The sequence below is a fragment of the Mobula birostris genome, chromosome 5, assembly GCF_030028105.1.
Source record: "Mobula birostris isolate sMobBir1 chromosome 5, sMobBir1.hap1, whole genome shotgun sequence".
NCBI lineage: Eukaryota > Metazoa > Chordata > Chondrichthyes > Myliobatiformes > Myliobatidae > Mobula > Mobula birostris.
In genome coordinates this window covers 136,687,944-136,706,502 of record NC_092374.1, presented here as the reverse complement: position 1 = coordinate 136,706,502, position 18,559 = coordinate 136,687,944, and the positions used below count along the sequence as shown (strand labels likewise).

General features: G+C 40.8%; 1 protein-coding gene across 1 annotated transcript in view; it reads left to right on the top strand.

Annotated features, from left to right (window-relative positions):
• LOC140197991 (glypican-6-like) overlaps window positions 1–18,559 on the top strand; it is a 797,317-nt gene that overhangs the window by 690,510 nt on the left and 88,248 nt on the right. The gene's annotated exons all lie outside the window — the stretch shown is intronic.

Genomic DNA, 18,559 nt, shown 5'->3' with positions numbered 1-18,559 from the left:
AGCTCTCTTTTGCTACCATGTCTTTTCTATACTGAAGTAATAGAATATACTCTAATGTTTTGTTAAGCTACAATATGTCATTCCTTCTCTTTTCCTTAATGGCTCTGCCTATAAAGGCAAACACTGCAAATGTCCTCTTCATTACACTATCCTCCTATGTTATTACTTTTAGAGAGCTATGGATTTCCACTCCAAAGTCTGTCTGCCATGAGTACTCTTAAATGCCCTACTATTTACTCCACATCTTAAGCAAAAATTAACTTCCCAAAGTACATTACCGTTCACTTGTCTGTGCTAAATTTCATCTGACATCACTTTACTTTACAGCGAATTGATGTTGCTCTGCATCTTCAAACAACTCCTCTGAGTAAGGTCCTCTACACCGAGGATCTCACATGGTCTGTACATACCAGCTGTGTGGTGAAAAAGGCACAACAGTGCCTCCCTCACCTCAGACGATTGAGGAAGTTTGATATCGGCCCCCATATCCTAAGAACTTTCTACAGGGGCACAATTGAGAGCATCCTGAGTGGCTGCATCACTGCCTGGTATGGGAACTGTACTTCCCTCAATCGCAGGACTCTGCAGAGAGTGGTGCAGACAGCCCAGCGCATCTGTAGATGTGAACTTCCCACTATTCACGACATTTACGAAGACAGGTGTGTTAAAAGGGCCCGAAGGATCAGTTGGGAACCTGAGGCACCCCAACCACAAACTGTTCCAGTTGCTACCATCCGGGAGCTACCACCAGTTGCTACCACCGCAGCTTAAAAGCCAGGACCAACAGTCTCCAGGACAGCTTTTTCCACGAGGCCATCAGACCGATTAAATCATGCTGATACAATTGTATTTTTATGTTATATTGACTGTCCTGTTGTACATACTATTTATTATAAGTCACTATAAATTGCACATTTAGATGGAGACATAACGTAAAGATTTTTACTCCTCGTATATATGAAGGATGTAAATAATAAAGTCAATTCCATACTATCTCCCACTCTACCAATTTTTTTTGCATCATCTGCAAACTTCTGATCAAGATTTCCAACATGCCTTGGATCCATTACGCCCTACCTTCTGGACCAGCCTATCCGATGGGACTTTGCCAGAATCCTTAATGAAGTCCATCACCAGCCTGCTACTGATGTAGCTCACTGCTCACTGGCCTGTGGTTTTCATGCTTATACCTATAGTTCTTTTTGAACAAGGGTTCAACATTAGCTATACTTTCTTCTGGTATCTTTCCACAGCTAACTATGATGCAATAATCTCCCAAGGTAGGTTAGTATCCTAGTATGGACCCATCAACCCCTGCGATTTAACCACCCTAATGTCCACCAACACATGGCTGACAAACTGAGGCAAAGCATGTTAAACAGGTGATAACAAAGTTGAAATTCAGGCAATGTGGTATATCTGAAATAAAAACAGAAAATGCTGAAATATTCTGGAGAAGGGACTCAGACAGGAATGGTCTTGGACTTCAAGCATTAACTGTTTCTCTTTGCAGAGATATTGCCTGACCTCTGAGTGTTTTCAGCAGGTTGTGTTTTAATTCCTGACATATTTCACTGGCACCATAGGAAAATGTTTGCTTGACTGAGAACTACATATCCTACTCCCTCCTGAAGCTCTTAGTCCTCACCTCCATAAAACATTGGTCCAGGGATTGGGGGGGGGGGGGGGGGGGGAGAGAGAGAGAGAGAGAGAGAAAAAAGAAAAAGAAAAAAAAAATAAAAATAAACAAGCCAGTGAAGGAAGCTGGAAGGTTGGGCAGCATCTGTGGTGGCAGAGGAACCGACACTTTGAGTTGAGACCCTGCTCTGGCACTGATTTAAAGTGAGAGGAAAAAGATGTAAAAGGGATCTGAGCAGAAACCTATTGACACAGAGGGTGGTTGTACATGGAATGATCGGCCAAAGGAAGATGTGGAGGTGGGTACAGTTATAATGCTTAAAAGACAGTTAGGCAGGTCATGTAGATAGGACAGGTTCTGGGCTAAATGCAGGCAGATGGTACGAGCCTGGATAACCATCTTGATCAGCTTGGAAGAATAGTGCTGAAGGGTTGTTTCCTTGCTGCATTACTCTATGATGACCAGAGATCAGTTGTGTAATCTTGTGACCTGTTCTTCTAAGTGATCCTAATTCTTGACAAAGTGCTTTCAATTATTTTATTGTCTTTTGTTATTTTTCAATAGACAAATAAATGGAATGTTAGTAACCTTGTCAGCTAATGTGGAACAGAAAAGATAAATGTGTAATGAGGAAAAAAGATGAAATTGTATTTTTAATTTCTTACTGTCTATGTGTTGCTTATGATAAAGAACTCATTCTATTAATTTTTTGAGACCAAATGAATGTGAGATTATTACATTTCCTTCCCTAGCTGGATAACACCAAGATAAAAAATAGGGAAATTATTTCCATTTTATTGATTTCTGCCTAAAGCTGATTTGCCAAATACATACTGAGTATTACGCTAAAGCTAGACACAGTGGAACTAATTTTATTTAATTGACACTACTCCGTGTGATTTATGGTAGCAACACATACAAAAGTGAAATCAAGAAATTGGTGAAGATCACAAAATGTTGATGCGGGAAATCTGAAGTAAAAACAAAAAACATTGGAAACCTTAGCCAGAAATTTTTTTTTCCATGGATCCTGCCTGGCCATAACATTTTTTTTGTTTTTGTTAAAGTAGTTTCTCCTTTATTTTGATCAGTATTTTTACTTAGCTGCCAATTTTGATCATCTTTCAAATTTAACCTTAAACAGCGTGGTTTATTAGCTAGTTGGTCTAATAAGAGCTCGCTCTCAGAAACTAGGAGCTTCATGAAAGCAATATGAATGCTTTTATAATTTAGGCCTCCTCACAGAAACCACAGTCTCAGGGGTTCCCAACCTGGGGTCCACGAACCTCTTGCTTTATGGTATTGATCCATGGCATAAAACCTCTACATAGTCTCTGGAACCTCTACATAGTATGTTCTCAAGTACATTTGTCAGCTTCACAATTTCACTGGAAGCTTTCACAGCAAAAGATGTGAACTAATTTCCAAGCAGTATACCTTTGAAATAGGTGAGAAACGCTTGAAAATATACTGTATGTCTCTGAGGGTGAATTAAAACTTTCAGTAACTGGAATAGCTTTCTTTTCAGTCATTCAGGAGGCAGAATTGCTTTACATGATTATATAAGCATGTGTCTGTTACTCGTGTTCTCATCTCACAGTGGTGGGGGTGGGGCTCTCAGGTTGGTCAGTGCAACCTATGAACAGATGTTGGGTTTTTAACAAAAAAGTAACTTTATATTCTTTTTCCTAAATGAAGTAACAGTAGGGTGTAACATAATTCTAGTGTTACCTGTCCTGTGATTTGATATAGAGTCTCTAGTTCTGGGTAGCAGTTCTGACCGCGTAGGAAAAGTGGGGATGGCCTGCCTGATAGGCCCAGCAAAGATTACATACTGAACAGAAAATTATAATACCAAGTTGTGGCTGAGCTCAGAATCATAAATCAGGAAGAAACAATTTTTAATTAAAGCCTGATAATATACAATTAATCACTCTTCTATTATGAGATAAGGACCAGTTGTGTAGGTTGAAGGAAATGAATCCAATCATTGCTATGTGACACATTGCATATACTGTAGTCACTTGTTGTAAGATGAAACAGTTTACTGATTCATATCCGACCTCATCTAAACAAGGTTAGTCCACCCACATAAAGACTAATTGGCAAAATATGAGAATATTCATTCTAGGTGATGAGGAAGTGGGTGGAGCTGCAAGATCTTGCATTCCAGTGCAGAAATACAATAACTGAACAAAAAAAAACTAACAAGGCTCTGAACTAGATTAGGCTGGTGCACATTGTAAGGGCATCTGTGAAAGGAGCAGCCCTTTTAGCCAGTGGTATCCCACATCTGGCTGAACAATTGTACACTTAATTATCAGCTGGAATGACAATTTGACCAGAATTATAATATCATTGAAAACACAAGCATTGTTCTCATATTGGCTCTTGGTTCTTCTCCCTTGCTTTTAACCCATTGCCTGTAAATTTATCTTTTCATGTTTGTTTTCGATTACCTTAAAAAAAAATCATCAAATCTGCTCCCACAGCCCTGTCAAGAAATGCAGTCTATTCTTGTGAGCTAGTTTGTAAACTTGGTAATTGACCCCCAGCCAGCTTCTGCTTGCTCTTCACTGAATGAATTTCATTTTATTTAGAGATACAGCGCAGAATACCCTTCTGGCCCTTTGAGCCACCCCCCCCCCCCAGCAACCCCCAACTTAAATCTAGCCTAATCATGGGACAATTAACACTGTCCAATTAACCTACCAACCAGTACATCTTTGGACCGTGGGAGGAAACCGAAGGACCCGTACAAAACCCATTCGTTCCATGGGGAGGATGTACAGACTTGTTACAGAGAACATTAGAATTGGACTCCAAGCTCCAACACCCTGAGCTGTAATAGCATTGCAGTAACTGCTACTCTACAATGACACCCAAACAACTTCAATATAATTTTCAATAAACTTGGTTCATTGCCATAATCAATAAAGGATAGGAAATAAAAGGTGACATTTTTCATGACAACATCATCCCAAAGAATGATCAAAGAAAACACATATCGCTGTCTATATAACATGTCAAGTCCTGCAAATCAACACCCACATGGTCTCTGGATACACTGGTCTTTTCCGTGGCCATCTGGTGTAGTCTCTGTTTCAAAATTCCCAGCTCTTTCTCCAATGACTGTATTGGCAATGCTTCTTGCACCCGTGTGGAAATTATTTTAACACTACCACCATTAACTTCCACCCTGCTCTCAAATCCATGTGGAACATTTGTGACCATTCTTTCCATTTTCTAGATCCCTGTCTGCATCTCAGGAGATGAACTATTCACTGACATTTGCTATAAACCCACTGACTCGCCCAGTTGCTGAAACTACAACTGCTTCCACCCAGTGGCTTGTAAGGAGTGGCTATCCATTTCTCATGGTTTCTTCATCTCTGCTATTTCTGCTCTCAAGTTGAGGACTTCCAGTCCAGGACATCTGAAGGGTCTTTCTTTTACAGGAAACATGGCTTCCATTTTGCTATGGTTGATGGAGCCTGTTCTTGATTCTATTCTGTTTCTCAGTCTTCTATTTTCACCCTAACTTGCTCCAGAGAAAACCCAAATAGAGTTTCCGTAGTCCTTACCTTTCAGTCTTTGAGTTTCTGCATCCAGTACATCAGCCTTTATCATTTCCACCAGCTACAAGGTTCCACCATCAGCCACATCTTCTCCACCCTTCCCCCTCACCAGCTTCTGCTCCATGTCAATGAGGATTAGCATGGAGCACGTTTGGAACAACAAGTGATAAAGGCCAAGATGGAGGAAGTGCATGTGAACCTTTACACCCCTGCACAGGGTGCTTAGGTGCCTGAACTGTGGTGAGGGAGGAGGAGTAAGGACAGTGTTGTACTTCCTTCAGTTGAAGAGGAAGGTGTCAGGGGTCAGGGAGGGTAGAGATGGAAGGATGCTCACTGAGGTAGTGGTCCCTGCAAAAGGCTCTGTCTCTTTAGAGGAAGGTGGGGTGAGAGCAGAAGTTTGAGAAACAGAGGAGACATAAGAACACTCGCATCAACCGCAGTAGAAAAGAAGCCATGTTTCCTGTGAAGGGAAGACACTTCAGATGTACTGGAATCTAAGCCCTCATCTTGAGAGCAGAGGTGGCAGAGATGGGAAAACTGTGAGAAATGTATAGCGTCCTTACGTGCCTCTGGGTGGGAAGAAGGTGTCGTCTAGGCAGCTAGGCCATTTCAGTTCCTTTTCACAATCCCACAGCAAGCTGTCCATCATTAACCATCTCCACAGCCAGCTAAAGGAATAACGCTTCATATTCCACCTGAATAGTCTACAACCCAAATGCATGACCACTGAGTTTTCCTATTTTATGTAACCATTTCTTCCAGTGTGTTACCATGCCCCCCATCCACCCACAAACACCTATCTCTCTCACTACTTCCAATCTTCGTCTTACTTTTCTCATCTATTTCCACCCCACACCTCCCCATCTGCTCTGGTTTCATGTGCCATTCACCCCTCCCCAAAAGGTTTTCATTATCTCCTCCCTTATTTATTAGATTCCAACACTGTTAGACTGTGTCTTCCTGCTTATAACCCTACAGCAGCTGTCCTTGCCTTCACCCTCCCCTCCCCTATCTTGTTCCATCTGCGTCTCCTTTTTGTCCTCTCCTGTCTATCACTCACCTGTTCCCTTCTCCCAATTCCACCCCTCTCTTGTCTCACCTGCTTGACCTTTCCAGCATCCCTCATCCCTCTTCAGTCCACCAATCACCCCTAGCTTCTGTCTCATCACTCTCCCACTCTTTATACTGGCCATGACATGTTTCACACTCAGTCCTGATGCAGGGTTTCAACCTGAAACATTCTTTTTCACAGATGCTGTAGAAATTGTTGAGTTCTTGCAGCAGATTGTTCCTGCAGATTTCAGCATCTGCAGTCTCTTGTGACCCCTTAAATGTTTGGAGTGTTCCATCTGAACAGCTTGTGCTTGAGCCAATGATCATTGTCCAATATTCTGACAATTATCACTCTATGATCACTGTCCATTCTATCAGTTCCAATCAAATACTCAGATGTGCTGTTTGCACCAGTTCTACCCAATCAACATGATCATATTTCCAAGGTCTTTAATGGAAACTCCTGGTTCCCAAACTCTACAGTTATGAGTTTCATTGATTGGTAGCCCTGTAGTAGCCACAAGACACAATCCACCAAGCAGTGCAGGCAGCTTTAAATGTTGAAAATAGGCAATTATATTAAACTCTTGCAAATCCATTTAGGTGTATTTTTGCGATAATGGTACAATGCAATCATAATTATGTAACAAAAAATTCTTAAAATTCCTCCATTACACTAACGGGTAAGTGCAAATGTGCATTGCAATCCCACACCAATTCATCCTAAATTAGCCTGAGCAATATCTCTCAGGCTGTGCTCCCAACAAGCCCTTGATCTTTTAAAGATGCTGAAGCACTCATGTAGCACTGAGTTTTCAGCAAAATGTTCACATGAACACTACGCTGGTTAATCCATCAAGAAACAGAGCTATTCAAAGAAAGAACACTAGGCCTGTCCCACAGTATCTCGTGATACAATTATGTACTTGTATCATGTTCAGGATCTGATGTTTTATTAACTTTATCTGACACAAAATTATTTTCTGTCTTATTTAATTAAACAGCACTGATTTTGTGACCAAGATTTATGCTGTTTGATTGGCTTTGAATTACTACAATTTCATGTCTCATTAAAAAAACATTAGCAGTGATTTCAAGAGTCAGGAAGAGACGTTTCATGTTTGTGAAGGACCATACAACTTGCTACAATAATTATTATTCTCTGTATTACTGGAACAGAAATAATTTATGTTGTAAGTGCATTTACCCATTGTACTTCATTCAAGGAGCTCTTAGCTAGATAGAATTAACTTTTAAAAAGTTAGAATAGGCTTTTTGATATAACTCCAGTTTAGACCACAAGGTCATAAAATGTAGGAGCAAGATTAGGCCATTTGGCCAACCGAGACTACTCCACCATTCCACCATGGCTGATTTATTAACCCTCTCCACACCACTCTCCTGCTTTCTCCCTGTAACCTTTGACACCCTTATTAATCAGGAACATATCAACCGCTGCTTTAAATATCCCCAGTCACCTGGCCTCCACAGCTGTCTGTGGTGATGAATTCTACAAATTTACTGCCCTCTGGCTAAGTAAATTCTTCTTCATTTCTGTTCTAAAGAGGTGTATTTGTATTGTTTGTATTTGAGTAGTTTGAAATAGATGTCACTTAATGTGGCATGTGCTGTTTCCACCCATTTCTTCTCACTCAACTCATTATCATTAATCTCAGTTGCAAATATGGATGTTTGCAGCGCTCACAATTTGAAGGGATACAGACAAATGGAGGGAATGGAATGAGGGAACAAGCATTTTTAAAATCAGTACAAACAGCTCAAATATCTTTCAACCTAATGGCAGTTTTGGCAAGCCTGTAGAAATGATGACTACAAGAATATGTGAAAAGGCACCCAAGATATACTGTAGCCTTTTATTTTACTGCCCGTTACACCACTGGCACTTCGTGCAACAATGAAGCTGCACCATCTCAGCTGGTGCTTAGGGCTTCCTTCATCATGTCAGTGGCTCCCTCTCAGTTTTCACCACTGTCAGTCATACAAGACTCAGGAATACCATCACTCTCAGATATAGAAGGATTTTTCATTGCTGTTTTTGAAACAATTTTGTTTTATCAGTCAGGCTAGCTAGCCCTGAGCTGAACCCCAAACCTGGAGGACTGGTGGACTACTCTGAGCCAGCCCTCTACCCTTTGACCTGTTTGACCCCACCAAGAGCCAAAACATAACACCCTGTCTTCAGCCAACATACTCAATAATAAGCAAATGCTTAGCAGAGGCTGGTCAAGGAGTACATTTGCAGCATGCTAGCACCCACACTGGATCCCCTACAATTCACCTACTGACACAACCAATCAACAGATGACACAATAGCCACAGCTCTACACATCGTCCTTACACATCTGGAGAAGAAGAATGCTGTTCTTGGACTACAGTTCAGCATTCAACACCATAATTCCCTCCAGGCTTGACAAGAATCTCAGAGACCTCAGCCTTCACCCTGCCTTGTGCAGCTGGATCCTGTCAGATTGCCAGAGGTGGTAAGAGGGGCTTCCTCATCTCTGTACCTCTGACCCTCAACACAGGAGCCCCCAGGGCTATGTCCTAAGCCCCCTCCTTTACTCTATGTACACCCATAGCTGTGCCAGCACCACAACTCCAATCTGCTAATTAAATTTGCAGATGATACTACATTGATTGGACTCATCTCAAATAGTAACGAGGCAGCCTACCGAGAAGTTGTCACTCTGACATAGTGGTGTCAAGAAAACAACCTCTCCCTCAATGTCGCAAAAACAAATGAGCTGGTTGTGGACTACAGGAGGAATGGAAACAGGCTCACCCCCATTGACATCAATGGAACTGGGGTTGAGAGGGTGAACAGCTTCAGGTTCCTCGGTATGCACATCACCGAAGAGCTCACTTGTTCTATGCATACTGACTGTATGGTGAAAAAAGCACAACAGCTCTTCTTTCACCTTAGGTTGTTGAAGAAGTTTGGCGTGAGTCCTCAAATCCTAGGGACTTCCTACAGGGGCACAATTGAGAGCATCCTGACTGGCTGTATCACTGCCTGGTATGGGAACTGTACTTCCCTCAATCGCAGGACTCTGAATGTGAACTTCCCATTATTCAGGACATTTACAGCAACGGGGGTGAATAAAGGGCCCATAGGATCATTGGAGGCCTCAGTCATCCCAACCACAATCTATTCCAGCTGCTACCATCTGGGAAGCAATGCCACAGCATAAAAGCCAGGACCAACAGGCTCTGGGACAGCTTTTTCTACCAGGCCATCAGACTGATTAATTCATGCTGACACGTTTTATTTCTAAGCTATATTGACTGTTCTCTTGTATATCTTACTATACGTAGTAGTTATTATGAATTACTATAATTTGCACATTCAGACGGAGACAGAACGTAAAGATATTTACTCCTTACGCATGAGAAGGATGTAAGAAATAAAATCAATTCAATTCAATTCATATTGAGGCTTCAGTAAATATAAATGGTTTAAGACCAGACTTAAAAGGAAATTAGAAGGGAAGAAAGAAGAGATAAAGATAATCCCAAGAGGTTCTTCAGATCTTAAAAATACATGCGTGACTAAGGAGAGATTAGTGAATAAAGTTCACCATTAAGGCTGCCTATGAGTGGAGCCACAGTTGAGATCTTTAATATCTATTTTTCTTTACAAAGAAGAATATTGTGGATGCCAAAAAATTAGGATAGTAATTAATGAGGTCTTGGAACAGGTACACAATATGAGAAAGGAGGTTTTTTTTGCAGACTTGAAGGGCATTAATTTGGGCAAAGCTCAGGGATGTCCAAGTGCAGCCCCTGGACCTTATGGGAGGCCAAGGAAGAAAATGTAGATGCATTGCAGAGGTATTTGTTTCATTGTTGGTCACTGGCAAAGACCCAGAAGATTGGAGGGGACTAAAGTTATTCTATTGTTTAAGTAGCAAATACAGACCAGGGAACTACAGACCAGTGAGACTGAATTCAGTTGTTGGGAAGTTACTGGAGGAAATTCTGAGGGACAAGATCTACCATTACTTGGATAGTCAAGCACTGATGGGAATAGTCAGCCTGGTTTTGTGCATGGGAGCACATATCTGACGAATCTTGCAGTTTTTCACCGAGAAAATTAAGAGCATAAATGAATGTAAGGCAAGGGATGTTGTCTATATGGACTTCCTTAATGTCTTTGATAAGGTCCTATGTGGCAGGATGATCTGGTAGGTTAGGTTCCATGGAATTCAACGTGGGGCTCAGGAGATGGATTCAGAATCGCCTTGATATTAGGAAGCAGGGGATGTTGATTGAAGGTCAATTCTCAAACTGGAGGCCTGTGACTAATGATGTGCCCCGGGGGTCAGTGTTGAAACCACTGTTATTCAATATTTATAAAAATTATTTGGATATGAATGTACATTACATGATTAGCAAGTTTGTTGATTATGCTAAATTAGGAGGTCTTGTTGATAGTGAATTGCAAGGAGACTGTGATTAGTTAAGGAGATGCGCTGAGGAATGGCAAATGGATTTCAACTTCTGGTAAGTGTGAAGTGATGCATTTTGAGTAGGACAATAGCAACATGAGTGTCGTGGAACAGAAGGGATTTACAAGTACACACTTTGATGTAAGTAGCCATGCAAGTAGATACGACAGTGAAGAAGGCATTTAGCATTCTGGGCTTCATCAGTCAGGGCAGTGAGCTTAGGAGTAGGGACGAAATGTTGCAAATATATAAATCATTGGCGTGGCCAAACTTGGAAAAGTGCATACATTTTTGCTCACCCTGCTATAGGAAAGACATTGACAATCTGGGGATGGTGCAAATAAGGTTTACAAGGATGCTGCCTGGTTTAGAGGGCCTGAATTACAGGGAGAGGATGGCCATGCTGAATCTTTATTCCCTGAATTGCAGGAGAATGAGGGGTGACCTCACAAAAGTTTTTAAAATTATGAGTTGTATGGACAAGGTGGACAATCATGGTCTTTTCGCCAGGGTTGGGGAGTCCAAAACTAGAAGACACAGATACAAGATAGGATGGGAGTAATTTAAAAGAGACTAAGAGATAACTTCCTTATGCAGAGGGTAGCGGGTACCCGGAATGAGCTGCCAGAGGAAGTGGTCAAGGCATTTGGCTAGGTACACGGAGGGGAGGGCTTGGTGGGTTATGGACCAAATGTGGGCAACTAGGACTAGTAGGGAGAATGTTTCAATGTTTTATTATTCTATGACTCTCTGGCTCTAATCATGCACATGATTAAAATGCCTTCCACCATGAAATGGCCTCAAATGTGCTGCCCTTATTCTCCTCCTCAGGTGTGTAATGGAGTTCGGCAATCCTATTTATCATCTCTGCATCAGGATTATTATCGCAGATGTATTTCGTGAAATCTGCTGTTCAGCAGCAGTAAAGTGCAATATATAAATATTACTATAAATTATAGAAAGAATATATAAAACATAACTAAAAAGAGAAAAAAGAGATCAAAATAGTGATGCAGTGTTCATGGACCATTTATAAATCTGATGGCAGAGTGGAAGAAGCTGTTTCTAAAATGTTGAGTGCACAACTTCAGTCTGCTGTGCCTCCTCATTGTTGGCAGTAATGAGAAGGGGGCATGTGCTGGATGGTAAAGGTCCTTCATGATGCACACCACCTTTTTGAGGCATCCTCAGTGCTGGGGAGGTTAGTGCCCATAATGGAGCTGGCTGAGAGTACAGTCTTCTAAAGCCTCACAATCCTCTATATTGGAGCCTCCATACCAGACAGTGCTGCAACCATTCAGAATACTCTTCAAAGTACATCTGTAGAAATTTGTCCTTGTCATTATATATAGCTGTTGGCATGCCTACTTCATATTTGAAATAATATGCTGGACCCCGCATAGATCTTCAGAGATGTTGTCACCCAGGTACTTGAAGCTGCTCACCTGTTCCACTACCAACCCCTCGATGAGGACTTGATGTGTTACAATCAAGGAAGAGTCATAGAAAACTACAGCACAGAAACAGATCCTTCATCCCATCTCATCCATGCCGAATCATTTAAACTTCCTAGTCCCAACTTCCGCTTCCTGAAGGCCACAACCAATATCCTGGTCTTACTGACATTGAGTGCGAGGTTTTTAGTGTGATGCCACTTAACCAGCTGATCTGTCTCACTCCTGTAAACCTCATTGTTACCATCTAAGATTCTGCCAACAGCAGTTGTTCATTGGCAAATTTAGAGATGGTGTTTGAGCTATGTTTATCCACACAGTCATGCATTTAAAGACAGTAGAGCATTAGGCTAAGCACACATCCTTGAGGTGCACCTGTGTTGATTGTCAGTGATGAGAAGATGTTATTTCCAATCAGCACTGATTGTGGTCTCTTAATAAGGAAGCCAAGATCCAGTTGCAGAGGGAGGTACAGAGGCCCACATTTTGAAACTTATTGATTAGTACTGAGGGGATGATGGCATTGAACGCTGAGCTGTAATGAATAAACTTCAGCCTGACATCGCTATTGCTGTTGTCCAGGTGATCTGAGGCCAAGGGGAGAGCCAGTGAGATTGCATCTGCTGTAGACCTGTGATCATCTGAAGATGGAAAGTGAAATATTTAAGGAGAACCTGAGGGAGAACTTCTTCAATCAAAGGATGGTGCGAGTGTTAACTGAGCTGGCACTGGAAGAGGTTGATGCAGGTTCAATTGCAACATTTAAGAGGAGTTTGAATAGGTACATGGATAGACAAGGGAGAGTCAGTCATCATCATCATCATCATCATCAGGTGCCGTGCCCAGTTTGAGCTTTGACTGCCATGGCCCACACATTTCTGTTTCGGGTCAAGTGGATCAATTCATTGGTATTCATTTCCAATTCTCTGGCTGCTGTCTCCATCATCATTTGTCTTTGTCTTCCTCTTGCTTTCTTCCTTTCAATCTTTCCCGTAATTACCGTGCATTCTAACTCCTCTTTCCTAATTACATGTCCAATGCAGTTACATTGCCTTTTCATGGTCTCATACATTATTTCTCTTTTTGTTTTTGCTCTGTTCATGACATCCTCGTAAGATATTCGTTTTGTCCATGATATTCTTTGCATCCTCCTCAAAAACCACATCTCTGCTGCTTCAAACAACAGGAATTCTGCAGATGCTGGAAATTCAAGCAACACACATAAAAGTTGCTGGTGAATGCAGCAGGCCAGGCAGCATCTCTAGGAAGAGGTGCAGTCGATATTTCAGGCCGAGACCCTTCGTCTCTGCTGCTTCAATTCATTTCCTCATGTTACTAGATATTGTCCAACATTCTGAGCCATATAAACGTAACATTTCAGTACTCTGAGGAGGGTTGTCATGCCTAGTTTAGTATTGGTCAATATACTCTTCATTCTCATAAAGAATTTTATAATTTTATAATTCTCATAAAAAATCAATTCTTTTGCCATCCCTATTCTTCTTTTGATGTCCATGTCGCACCTGCCAGCTGTTGTCACCTAGCTTCCTAAGTAGCAAAAGTTCTGTACTTGTTTTATGTCTTCCCCATTTATTCTCAGCCTGCAGATAGGATTCTCCTTATTTTTGGATATCACCATACATTCTGTCTTTTTGCAATTGATAGATAGACCCATTTTTGCACTTTCTTCAACAACTATATCAATTAAGTTTTGTAGTTCTTCCTCTGTACTTGCAACTAACACAGTATCATCTGCATATCTGAAATTATTGATGTTTTCACCGCCAATTTTGATTCCCAAGATGTCTCTTATTTTTTGTCATATTGTTTCACGGTACACATTAAATAACTCAGGGGAGAAGACACACCCTTGTCTAATGCTGCTCTTGATTTTCGTAAACTGACTCACTTCTCCATCTATTCTTACAGCGGCAGTTTGTTCGCAGTACAGATTTCTGATTAGACCCAGGTCTTTCGAATCTAGATCTAGAGTTTTCTGTAATATTTCAAATAACTTATTGTGCTTCACTTTATCAAATGCTTTTGTGTAGTCGATAAAACAAACGCATCTTTTTGCACTTGAATAGCTTGTTCTGATCGTGTCCTTAACATCAATATCGCATTTCTTGTACCTTTGTCTTTCATAAAACCACATTGTTCTTTATCTGTTTCAGCTTGTATCTTACTTTTAGCTTTTGTCATCAAAATTCTTAGAAGTATCTTGGTGATATGACTCATTAAACTTATGGTCTTATATAATTCACATTCTGTTGCTCCAGGTTTCTTAGGAAGAGTGATAAATACTGATCTTTCCATCTCTTCTGGTATTATTCCAGTCTCATAAATGTCATTGATTAAATCAGTAAGTTTTTCAATTCCATAATCTTCAAGGGCGATAATTTGTTCTTTTACTAATTCATCAGGACTTGCTGCCTTTTCTTTCTTCATATTATTTATTGCATTACGAAATTCAGATTTTAAAGTACTTGGGCCTTCAATGTTTTTCTTAATTTCTGGCTTTTCGCCTCGATTGTCTTCAAGCAATTCCTGAACATACTCAGTCCATCTGTTCATAATCTCATCTTTTTCCATGATAATGGTACAATCCTTTGCTTTCAAACATTCACCTGAAGAACAGAGGAGCTTTATACCAGTGATATTCTTGATTTGTTGATGTAACCTTTTTGGATTAGTAATAGGGATTCTTTCTATTTGCTCACATTCCTGGTTTAACCATTCTTCTTTGGCTTTTTGACACTTTTAACTTTTTTATATAAGGACTTATATTCTATAAGATTTGCTTTCTTCCATCTCCTTTCTTCCATTAGATTTTTTATTTCATCTATCATCCATTTATGTTTTGTGCTTTTTTCATTTTTAGGAATCACTGACTTTGATGATCCTACCAAGACATCCTTTAGAGCTAAACTTCATTTCTACATGATTGCTATCATCTTCAACAGATTCTATTTCTAGACTTTGAAATCTATTCCTTACTTCAATTGTAAATTTTTGTCTTAAGTTTTCTTCTTTAATTAATTGCAAGTAGTCAAGGGATTATTCAGGCTTTTGCTTCTTTAGTTTTTTATGTTTTACTTTTACATGACATACTACTGGGTTATGGTCACTATTACAGTCTGCACCTGGATATGTTTTGCATTGAGTCACTGAGTTTCTAAATCTTTGGTTTATAGTAATAAAGTCAATTTGATTTCTGGTGTTATCACCTGGACTTTTCCAGGTCCACAAGCATCTTGGATGGTTTTTAAAGTAGGTATTCATAATGACCTGATTTTTCACCTTGCACCATTCTACCCATTTCTCACCTGTTTCACTTCTTTCCCCTAGTCCAAATTTTCCTATGGTATTTCCATCAGCACCTTGTCCTACTTTAGCATTTAGATCTCCCATGACAATAACGATATCTTGAGATTTGCATCCATTCTTTGCTTGTTCAAGCTCTTCATAGAATTTACCTATATCCTCATTTGTTCCATCTGTTGTTGGTGCATATACCTGTATAATTGCCAAATCAAATGGTTGTCCTCTGAATCTAACAAGGAGCATTCTTTCTGATATTGCCCAATGTCCTAAAATACTTTTTACCATGTTTTCATCCATTAGGATTCCTGCTGCATTAGTATGGGATGTTTCACAAGAATAAATTAATTATTTATTTCTATTCTGACATGTTCTAGCACCTATCCAATGAACTTCGCTAATTCCCGTGATGTTAACCTTTAGTCTTTCCATTTCATTTATCACATTGTCCAATCTTCCTGCTTGATATAGGGTTCTTACATTCCAAGTGGCAATAATTTTCTTTTGCGTTACTTGAATTTTATGAGCGGTAGCTTGATGACGGTCGGGGATCCCCTGCTGCCCAGAATCAACCCTACCGAGCGAAGCATCTTCAGAATTGTCTTGAGGATCCTCTTGACGCTGTTGTTGTGTGATAAATTTTGTGAATTTGACCATGGTTTTCTTAGCAAATAGATTCTAATAAACCTAGTATCTAGCAACGGTGGTTCGCCTTCCGTTGGACGAACTAAAGAAATCGCCATATCTCTTCCCAAGTGTTCATCCACCTGTACTATAGCCGTTGACATTTGAGGTCTTAGCTCATCGGCCTTCTCCGTCATTTGCTGAACCTGCCGGATCTGCCGTTGGCCTTCGCTTGTATCCTGAGCAGGAACCCTTGCAGGTGCTACTGTTCTGGGTCAGAGCGGCCCTGGGAGCAATGAATGACTAATGGTAACTCCACTTTCTCCAAGGCTCTGAAAGTCCCCAATCAGAACCTCATCACCAGTTGCAGTTTAGAGTCATACCCAGAACATGGAGAGTCAGTAGATACTATTTACTTGGATTTTCAGAAACCCTTTGACAAGGTGCCACACATGAGGCGGCCTAACGTGATAAGAGCCCGTGGTCTTACATGCAAGATAATAGCAAGGATTGAAGATTGACTGACTGGTTGGAGGGAAACAGTGGGAATAAATGGGGCCTATTCTGGTTGGCTGCTTCTTTCATGTTATATGTCAATAATTTGGATGATGGAATTGATGGCTTTGTGGTCAAGTTTGCAGATGATACAAAGATGGCGGAGGCACAGTTAGTGCTGAGGAAGCAGGGAATCTGCAGAAGGACTTGTACAGATTAGGAGAACGGGCAAAGAAGTAGAAGATAGAATATACACTTTGGTGGAAGGAATAAATGCATAGACAATTTTCTAAACAGAAAAAGTTCAAAAAATGAGAAGTACAGAGGGACTTGGGAGGCTTTGTGAGAGATATTGAAGGCTAACTTGCAGATTGAGTCGATAGTAAGGAAATCAAATGCAATGTTAGTATTCATTTCAAGAGGGCTAGAATAGAAGAACATGGATGTAATGTTGAGGCTTTAAAAGGCATCAGTCAGGCCACACTTCGGAGTATTGTGAGCAGTTTTGGGCCACTTATGTAATAAAAGATGTGCTGACATTGGAGAGGGTTCAGAAGAGATTCACGAGTATGATTCTGGGAATGAAATGGTTAATGTATGAGGAGCATTTGATGGCTCTGGGCCTGTACTCGCTAGAGTTTAGAAGAATGAGGGCAGATAGCATTGAAACCGATCGAATATTGAAAAACCCAGATAGAGTGAATATGGAGAGGGTTTCCTATTGTGGGTGGGTCTAGGTCCAGAGGGTAGAGGCTCAAAATAGGGAGACACCCACTTAGAACGGAGATGAGGAGGAATTTTTTAGCCAGAAGGTGGTGAATCAATGGAATTCATTGTCACGGATGGCCGTGGAGGCCAAGTGAGTGGTATATTTAAAGAGGAGTTTGAAAGATTCTTGGTTAGTCAGGGTGTCAAAGGTTGCAGGCATAAGGCAGGAGAATGGGGTTGAGAGGGATAATAAATCAGCCATGATGAAAGCCTATGCCTTATAATCATATGGAAATGTGTAGAAAGAGCTGGACCTTCCAGTGGAGAATCAATCCTGACAGAACTTTTCATCTTTGAACTTGTGCAACATGAGTTTAGGAAGCAATGTAATCATTTAAAGTTATAACCTCTTGATTCCTTTTGTAGCCACAAGCTCGTGACTATAGGTATAAAAGGATATTTTAAATGAAAGGACTTTGCATGGGGATTGGCTTTAGCTTCTTGAATTATTGAGGCCATTTTTTGGGAGGGAAGAACCTGTAGAATCAAGACAAATTTAGCTGAACTAGAATGGGACCAACACCCTTGTGAGGAGATCTGCTGGTCAGAAAGGTTTAAACCGAATTGACAGGGGAATAGGACTCACTGTAAATGTTACGATGGGTAAGTGCAGTGATTTGGAAGGGACATTCACTCTCCCCAGCTCCCCTGAAGCTTCACAAGCCTCTTTTTGTCTCATTCTCAGTTCTGACAAGGGATCTTCAACTGTAAATGTGAACTCTGTTTCTCTTTCAAGAGATGCAACCCAATCTGCTGACTATTTCCAGCATTTTTCACTTTAGTCTTTTAGCACTCACAGTTTTTGATTTCCACAGCTAATGGTAGTGTCTGGTACAAGGATATCATGGAGTCATTCTGGATAGAATCAGGACTTTCAGCCACCAAGTCAATGCCAACCCATCTACACCAATTCAATATTATTCTCCCCACATCCTCACTTTCCTACCCAGCTTTCCAACACACAATTCACCTCAGATTCTACAAACATTCACCTACGTGTTCAGGGAACTTACATTGTCCATTGGGATGTCTTCCCGGAGGAAGCTTACACCATCTCAGGGAGAAGGGCAAATATTGTGCAGATAGTATCAGAGGTCAGGAATGTTGTTGGAGATGTGAGCCGACATCTGCAGTGACCGCACTATTGCATCCATTGTC